This window comes from Zingiber officinale, chromosome 3A (assembly GCF_018446385.1).
Source record: "Zingiber officinale cultivar Zhangliang chromosome 3A, Zo_v1.1, whole genome shotgun sequence".
Taxonomy (NCBI): Eukaryota; Viridiplantae; Streptophyta; class Magnoliopsida; order Zingiberales; family Zingiberaceae; genus Zingiber; species Zingiber officinale.
Genome location: NC_055990.1, coordinates 127,193,411 through 127,203,361, shown reverse-complemented (window position 1 = coordinate 127,203,361; position 9,951 = coordinate 127,193,411). Strand labels below are relative to the sequence as shown.

Genomic DNA, 9,951 nt, shown 5'->3' with positions numbered 1-9,951 from the left:
ATTAAGCTTATAATGTAGATTTTTATGTAGAGCTTATATTACAGATTTTAATTAAACGCTTATAGTGCAGATTTTTAATTAAGCCTATAGTGCAGATTTTAATTAAGCTTATAATGCAGATTTTTATGTAGAGCTTATATTGCATATTTTAATTAAGCGCTTATAGTGCAGATTTTTAATTAAGCCTATAGTGCAGATTTTAATTAAGTTTATAATGCAGATTTTTATGTAGAGCTTATATTGCAGATTTTAATTAAGCGCTTATAGTGCAGATTTTTAATTAAACATATAGTGCAGATTTTAATTAGGCTTATAATGCAGATTTTTATGTAGAGCTTATATTGCAGATTTTAATTAAGCTTATAGTGCAGATTTTAAGTTTGCATAGTATGTAGAAATAGTGTAGCATAGAATGCAGAATCTTGATTAGAATAGTATGCAGAATTTTGATTATCATAGTATGCAGATTTTTGTTTATGCATTTCAAACTTAAAATTTGTTTAAACATTTCAGTTTTTAAAGAAGCATTCTTTTATTAGAGGTATTAACAAGTATAAGAAAGATAAAGAAAAGAAAGAAAAAGGCCAAGGCCTTAAGTAGATCCCAAAGTCAAGACTTTAGGGATTTTGGCACACAAGGTGCTTAAAAAAAATGTCGAGGCATTATATATTAGAAGTAATAAAAGATATCAAGTATTTTACTTTATTTAAGAGGCTAGTACTCGACTTCCGAGGTTGTCGTTAAATAAATCCAGGTGTCCAATTCCGAGGTCTTGGCCCTGGTAGACCGAGGTATGCTCTTTTAGGATTGGTGGCTTGCTACCCCAACCTATTAGGGAACGCGAATAAAATGGTACTACGCCTGGGCCCAAGAAGAAAGTTGATTATTATTTTAAAGTATTAAAGTATAAGTTTTCAAACAAAAGAAATAAGCTTCACATAAGTTTAAAATTCAGCAAGTTTAGCTTTCTTATATACTGACATGTTGTTTAGATTTGCTTACATGTTTAGTATTTCAGTATGCTATGTTTCGTTTGCTATTAGATGAGCATTCAGTTTTTCTTTCAGCTTACATGCATACTCGAGTTTTGTGAGTTAGATAGCGCTTACTAAGCAATTTTGCTTATAGATGCATTTCCTCTTACTGCAGATAAAGGAAAGGAAAAGCTATAGTAAAGGAAGGCGACAAGGAGGCGCGGATGGATGTGTGATGCCTGTACTATAGAAGCCTTGGGATTTAGCATAAGAATTTATTAACAAAGAGTTAAGTAGAATGTATTAGATGAGTCATTTAGTCTTCCGCTGCTAGTTAATTGTATGTTTTGAGTTCTCCAAGAGTTTTAGGAATTTCTATCAACATGTGAACAAGGATAATTAAGTAAAGTTAGTAGTCCAGTAGCGCTCCGCCCTCACAGACCAATAGTGAGGATGGTAGGGTGTTACACCCCCCCCTTTTGACATTCATCAAAAAAATGAGTAGCTAACAAAAAAAACTTTCATCAACACACTTATAATGAGTAGCTAATCAATGAGAATAATAAAATTTTCAACAAAAAATACTTTCAGGATTATTGGGGAAAGGAGTTTAATGAGTTTTATAAATCTTAAAAAAACTTTCATCAAAACACTTGTATTTTATATTAAAAACATCATAAGTTTGTGCAAGGAAAGTTTAGAATTTTTATATTAGGTTTTGAAAGATAACTTTTACAAAACTAAATTTCAAGGTAATTTTCAAAAATAACATTATAGTGATTTTGAAAAGTACTTCAGTATTAAAAAATAATTTTGAAATGAGTTTTGAAGAATTAAGGAATTTCAAAATATCTTAAACAAGAGTTTGAGAACATTTTCATAATTTCTTAAGATAAGTTGTATTATGTTTCTCAACATACATACAAAATGTAGTCAACATTATCCTGGAAACGTAATTTTTCAAAATGAATTTTTAGAAAGTTTGAGTGTGTTTTTGAAAATATTTTTCAAAGTATATTTAAAGTAGTTTTCAAAGACACTTTGTATTTTAAAATTATTTTGGAAAGTTAGGTTTAAATATCCTCCCCCTAAATCTGATATTAAAAATAATTTAAATACCTAGAAAGTGTCCTTTCATGTCTAACTGGTAGTTACTAACTAACTATCTGAAGATAGCAGTGTTCACTTGGTTAGTCAAGTTAAGTATATGTGTCAAGTTAGCATTTAACTAAGATGGATTACTTAACCTGATCACTGTAATTTGATATTTCTCGCCCAAACTTGTGTTGATGTTCAAATATAAGCATCTTAAGTCCAAGCAAATGGCCTACGCATCTCACGCCGTTCTAAATTTTGGAATACACAATCAAGAGAGCCCTAGTGTGTTTGTGAGATGTTTAAGTCCTAGATCTATAGGAACATACTTTCTTTGGATTTGATCTAGAGTAAGGCTAAAATCAAATTTGAAAGTCTAAGAAAATGGGAATTTTAAGGAAATAAAAGATTTTCCTTAGAATTTTTAAACTATTTTAAAGAAAGTATAAAAAATAGCAGTCCTATTCTATTAAACACATTCCTAGATTGATCGAGCAATAGAGGTAAAAAGTGGTAAATAGTATATGTTTAAATATTTACAGAATCCAAAATATGCATTATATAGTAAATAAAGTCAAAGCTAATCATCAGCTGGAGGTGGAGGCTGCTCAGGTGCTCGCATAATCTATAGGATCTACTGAAAACCAGTGGTAATCTCCTCCCGGAGAGCAGAGAAGCCGATAGTCATCTCTTCCCGAATGGCGCTAAATCCATCCAAGACTGACTGCCAAAGCTGTACAGAGGACTCCTCGAGTCGAGCTCTTCAAACGCCCGATCGCACTCCTCATCCCACTTGAATTTGGTCGTTCGACATAGTATTTTGAAGAATAGCAAGCTCCGATCGGTTGACTTTGAGATAAAGTGGGACAATGCCATGATCCGCCCGGTGAGACGCTGCGTTTCCTTCAAATTTCGAGGTGGTGGCATTTCTTGCAACGCTTGTACTTTGCTAGGGTTCATCTCGATGTCCCGCTCGGTGACGATATAGCCAAGGAAGCGCCTACTTTTCGCGCCGAACAAACATTTGCTTGGATTCAGCTTTATCCCATATTTCCTGAGCATTTGGTAGGTCTCCTTGATATCCGCGCATAGGTCGGCAGCTCGAAGGGACTTTATCAATATGTCATCTACATATACCTCCATATTACGGTCGATCTATCGCCGGAACACTTTGTTCATTAGTCTCTAATAAGTAGCTCCTGCGTTCTTGAGTCTAAACGGTATAACATTGTAGCAATACATCCCGTCGGCCGTAATGAAGCTGACCTTTTCTTGATCTTCGTGGGTGAGCGACACTTGATGATAACCCTGGTAGGCATCGAGCATACAGATCAGCTCACATCCAATGGTGGAGTCCACCATCTGATAGATCCGAGGCAGTGGATAGAAGTCTTTTGGACATGCCTTGTTTAGGTCACGAAAGCCAATGCAGATCCGTCATTTGTTGCCTGGTTTGGAGACCAGTACGATGGTTTGTTCCCTCGACAAGCCCTTGAGTGAATACATTCATTATGGTCTCAGATGAGACCAAAGGGATACCCATGGCCACCTGATTGAAGCACTGAATATAGGCTCATAGAGCTTCTCTCGGTCCTTGCTTTAAGGAAAATAGGCTAACGTTTGTCTTTTGGTATCGTCAGCTGCTCGCGAAATGATGTAAGAAGGTCGTTCGGAAGTCTTTGAAACTGCGTATTGATCCGTCCAGCAACCTTCTAAACCAGCGCTGCACCGATCCAGCGAGTGTGGCGAGGAAGACTCAGCATTTTACTCTATCCGTGTACTGGTGGAGTGTGACTTTATTATCAAACCTATCTAGATAATCATCTGGATCGGTCGACCCATTGTAGGACACGATTGCCAATAGGGTGTAGTGCCTAGGGAGAGGATCTCGCAATATGTCTTCGGAGAACTGGCGGTTGATCTACTCGGAAGATGTGTTGCCTCGAGGTGCCATGCCCTTCCGTGCGTTCCAAACGAGCGCTTCATCCGAAGAAGATCCCAGCTCTTGGTCGGCTTGGGCTATCTCTGAGGGTTTTTGGAATAGTGTTCGATGAAAAGGTATGGGCGCGAGTGGAGGGCCACACTGGGCCGACCCTAGAGGAGGGCCACACTGGCGATAGCCCTGGGCCTAGAATTTTGGAGGGCTCAAATTTATTTTTTTAGTATTATGTATTATAGGTATGTAGTTGGGGCCTTGGGTAGTTGAGCCCAAATTCATATTTCATAATCTTTTGATATTGTCTTTTCCATTTATCCTTTTATGTTGCAATTTGCAAAGTGGTAAACAAATAAAAATTAGGGATTTGGGGTTACTATGAAACAATTGGAAGATATAATCTTATTTTTTGAAAAGTATAGGAATGATGATTTTATTGTAAGTTTGACTATTACTAAAAGTCTTGCATCATATATGAACATAGAGCCAATATTTACAACAAAGCATCATATTTTTAGGAAAAAATAATTTAATGAAAGAGAGGATGATGAAGTTTCACTATCGTCCTTTAGAATTGATTATTTTATTATTATTGTGGACATGACGGTTGCTTCTTTAAAATGTAGATTTGAGCAAATAAAAATTTTTGAAAATATATTTGATTTTTTATTTGATTCAAAAATGTTAAGAACTTTGGCGGATGATGAATTGCGAAAATGTTGTGTCAATCTAAAATCTACTCTAACTCATAACAACTCATCAGATGTTAAGTTAGATGATTTATTTACCGAATTAAAAAATATTATAAATTACTTTACCAAATGTAGTAATGTCTACTATTGATATTCTTGAATTTGTTCAAGATATAAATTATTATCCAAATATTACAATTACTTATAGAATCTGGTTGACTATGTCACAGTAGCATCGGTTGAAAAGAGTTTTTTAAAATTAAAATTATTGAAAACATATATGAGATGATCAATGTCGCAAGAAAAATTAAATGAATTGATAATTTTATATATTGAGAAAGATATTTTGAAAAATATAAAAATTATTAATATTATAGATGATTTTATAAATATAAATACTAGAAGAAATTATTATAAATAAATTGTATATTACTAAAAATTTATTTTGGACTTTAATTTATTTTTTTATCCCGAGTTTCTGAGTCAAAGGACCAGGGCTGGGTCTTATGGAATCGTGGTGCGCAGACACATGGCGACATTTGAAGGCGGCTGGTAGTGAATAAAGGGATATGAAGAGGGTAGTTTGGTAAATCTGTAAGTGACGGGTCGAAGTCGGCCACGGCTATTTCATGAGCTGGATTGTTCGAGAAGGCGGTTTCCTAATGAGCTGGACTGTTCGACGGTTTCTTTTCTAATTTTCTCGTTGATTTTCTTTTTCTATCCGTTCACAGTTGATCATAGCGCACGAGTAATTATAAAGAAAGATTTGTTTATCTTCGTCTTCAAATTTGACTACAAATTCTGGCCGCATCGCGACACTTATTTATAATAAATAAAAAATAATCTTAATCAAGAGCTCTCTTTTTTCGCTTTTGACCAATTCAATTCTCTATATTAATATAGATTCTTTTACCATTTTAAGCCCCAACTTTATTATGCTTTTTAATTTATGTTGATGTTTTTTCTATATCTCTCCGTTTTAACACCTCTCAATATTAATCAAAAAAAAAAATATAGAACTATCACATCAATTATTCCTCTAAAATCCATCCTATAAATATAAAAAAAGTAAATGTAAATACATAACTAAAAACATATAATCGAGACACAAATCTCATATAAATGATATATACATACATAACTAAAAACATATAGTCGAGACGCTAATCTCAAGTAAATGACATATCGAGAATCGAACCTAAACACCTTCCAACTTTAAAGAGTCTACCCTCGGTTAACAGTGCAGCAGTTAAAACATCTTAATTAGGTATTTATCTATTTGAATGAATCTTTTATGAGTACTATCTAATTTATTCCATGGTTAAAAAAAAATTATATAACTAAATTGATTTCCTTCCAAAATTAATTAGTTCACAAAATTAGATACTAATTACTCAAAAAATTATTAAAGAGCCATTAAAATTTAAATTCCAAATGAATGAATATTTTATAAATTAATTTCAAAATACTCATAAATTATATTTCGAATTTATTTACTGGATAAATTAGAAAAATATCATCAACTTTTAAAATTAATTGAGGGAAGTTTAGGCACCCTGAATTATTAAAATAATGAATTTAGGTTTCTCACATGTTAAACTTAGTAAAATATTAAAATATATATATATTTATCAGGTTAACAAAAATATAATTGGACTAGACATTATATATGAAAATTTTATATAATAAATTCACATGCATTGATACCACAAACCAATATACAACAACCTAAATATATTTAAGAAAATGGTTTATCATAATTCTTTTCTCTATATTTAACCAGTTTTGGTTAAATGAACATAAACTATTAGTTTTTGAGTGAACACCCGATCATATGATGGTTAATTTTCACCATGCATATAAATTTGCAAATCAATTTATGAATTTAGAGACCAAGTTTTATCGAAGGATATATCACGCAAAAGATCCCAAAAAAATAGGCATATTTGGTTGGAAGGTGCTTACAAATTTAATTTTTCTCTATAACGATGAATTCTCAATTCACTTTGCTTACCATTCTCTCATTTTTATTATGCAATGCTTAATTACAAATTATTATACAGATCAAAATTCAAAATTATGCATAACTAAATCGATCCCTTCAAGGTTTAATTGTTTTTTTAATTTCTCTCTAAAAGTTCATTTTACTATTTAATTAATTAAGAATATGGACCCTTTAATAATTAATTTTGATAAAACTCAAAATTAAACTATGTTAATATTCTTTTTTTTTCTTTTCACACTAAAAATAATTTTAAAGTTTATTAAAAAAATTTTCTATTTATTTTTATATAAAAAATATGCAGTGTCATGATTCTCTTTAATCTCATATCTTAGGATTGACAATACTACAAACAGAAAATATTTTATAAATACCTTAGGTTGATGATGTTAGAAGCCATACCTTTCTTAGTCTTTTGACTAAAATCAAGTGTAGTATGCTCTTATCAGTTTAATATATAATATAAAAACTAAATTAGTTTTTACGAGGGAGTGTCCGTTATAGTAGTTTGATGCTAGGATTTTCAAATGTCATTCTTGTGTTGCATTACTGCATGGATCTATACACCCTTATCAAATTTAATTTATGGGTCTGAAATACTAATTTATGCATATTCAAATATTATATTACACATACAAACTAATTAATGTTAAATATGCCACCTAATATTTTCATTCTCCATTCAAAATGATGTTGGTGAACATTAGAAGGGTAAAATAAATATTTCAATCTTAAAGTGGAGCATTTTATTAAGGATGGAAATTGCATTAATAAAATCATTATATACGTGAATATCTATGTTTAAAAAACCTTAAATATCTAATCTTTGTTTAGAAAAAGATAAATCTATTATCTTAACGGTCCCCCAGTACTTGCCAAATCTTTGTTTAGAAATCATGCCATAAGATGATTTATAAATTTACCTTATGGGTCATTTTGTACAAACTTTAATCATGTTTTACAAATCAATCTATAAGATCAAATTAAATGTTTAAAACTCTACTTTCTTTTGTTAGTATTAGCCCTACGAGCCAATTATGAGATGATGACTCTTGATCTTCTTTTTCTTCCTCCTCTTCTTGCTTTGAGACAATACATAGTGCATGGTTATGACCCTTTGATGGTTGCTAGCACAACCTTAGGTGGTTCTTCTTCTCCAAGTCTGTGAGTTCATGAGACGGACGGAACATGTTCCTGTGAATACCATAGAGGCACGAACATTTGATCGTGTTGAGATCTACATCTAAAGAAAAGTTGCTGTCAGGAGTTTGTGTTCATGCAACAAAGGTAGAACTCTCATCACAACTAGTATACGGTTTCCTTCGCATGAATCTTATAGAAGGATCTTATTGTTTATTCCACTGTGCTCTTGTATTGTTTTGCGATCAAGATCTTTACAGTGGTATCAGAGCCACATGCGAAGGTGCATACTAGGTTATAGTAATATTTTAATATGTGATATAGACACTGCATGAATCTTTTATTATGATTTGCATCATATTATGAGTATTTGTTTTGTGTTGAACAAACTAAAAGATATAGCTTCTTCATATGTATTATGAACAAGTGCTATAGTCTGATTTCGTTTGACAGAAACATACATGGCTATAGGTGGTCTCGGGTTGGAATCTGTTGAGAACAGATTATGTGAAATACACAAACTGTTGTGAATAGTTTTGTTGGTTTCGGGTATGTGGTGGTCTTAGTTATGGCAACAACTCATTCAAATAAGTTTGCAAAATAATTTTACTTCAGAGGCGCTGCCCCCTAAAACCCCCCACAAGGGGCGCTGCCCCCTTGACCCCTACCCCCTAACTGGCTAGCCGTACCATCATGTCATTGCAGCTCATAATTTGTTGATGAATTCATAGAAAAGTATATGTCATAGATCTATTGTGAATATTATATGACATAGTGCATGGTTATAACCCTTTACCCCAATGTGATTAGATGTGTGTGTGTTGTAATTGATAATACGACATGCGTGTCGTGCCTTCATATTTTTTATTCTTGTTGTAAATTTAAACTACCCTCGAATGTAACTCGAGATTTATTTAATTTTGTAATGTATAAATTAGAACAGAACTAGTCTATTGGACAATGGTGAAAAAGGGAGAAGGACAACAACACATGATGACCAAGGAAGCACTTAGAGAAGATGCTTTTACCTAGGTTGACCTTTCGATATTCTCATTGGCTTAAGAAGATCCTAGTAGATGGAGTCATAATCATGTCACGTACTATTTAGCGTATATGTTGATGTATGTCATGATTGTATGAGATGCTTGTGTAGTTTAATCATAATTAAGTCCTTTTCATATGCCTACCTAAGTTTGGTACTAACTACTACCTCGATCAATTGTAGTCAGATTTTGCCAAAGCAAAGTGACTCGTTTTATCTTGGTAGAGTACAACAGGACAATTGTGATGTTTGGCTATTGGATTTTGGGTGCGACTTAACTAAGTTATCTCAATTGGATTGAGAACTTAAAGACATATCCCATATGATGTAATTCAATTATAATAATCTTGGGCGATTAGCCAAAGTTAACTCAAGATGAATTATAATATAGATTTCATGAGATGGGAAAACGAACAAATAGTCTTGTTCACCTAACTATACAAAAGTTACATATGATGTAATTGGTAAATGTTGTCTACCTAAATTATACAAATCTTGAGTGATTAGTCAAAGCTAATTCAAGATGAGGTATAATATGGATCTTGCTCAATTGGTACATGTTGCCTACCTAAATTACACAAGTCTTAGGTGATTAGTCAAAGCTAATTCAAGATGAGGTATAATATAGATCTTGTCCCACTTGAAGGTCTTTGCTTTTGGGTTTGAAGCTAGTAGTGACTTGCTCCCAACAAAATTTTGAATTTAGTGGGAGAATCATTAATTAAAGGCCTAATTAAATGATCTGAATATGATACTTATTTTTATATTTTATTGTTGTAGATAATCATGTCGTCTAGTATGTCAAATACACTCTCTCTGTGATCTATCCTTGATAAGGATAAACTCAATGGAGCTAATTTCCTGGACTAGTATAGAAACTTGAGAATAGTTCTCAAACAAAGAAAGAAAACTGTATATCCTAGAGCAATCTGGTCCTAAAACACCCCCACTACTGCCACTAAAGTTGATAAGGATGCTTATAAGAAGCATCAAGATGATACATTAGATGTATCATGCCTTATGCTTGCCACCATGAACTCTGAGCTTTAGAAGCAACATGAGAACATGAA

General features: G+C 32.6%; 1 pseudogene; it reads left to right on the top strand.

The window, feature by feature from the left end:
• The first annotated feature begins 7,097 nt into the window (after window positions 1–7,097).
• LOC122054268 lies at window positions 7,098–7,271 on the top strand (annotated as a pseudogene).
• The last annotated feature ends 2,680 nt before the right edge of the window (window positions 7,272–9,951 follow it).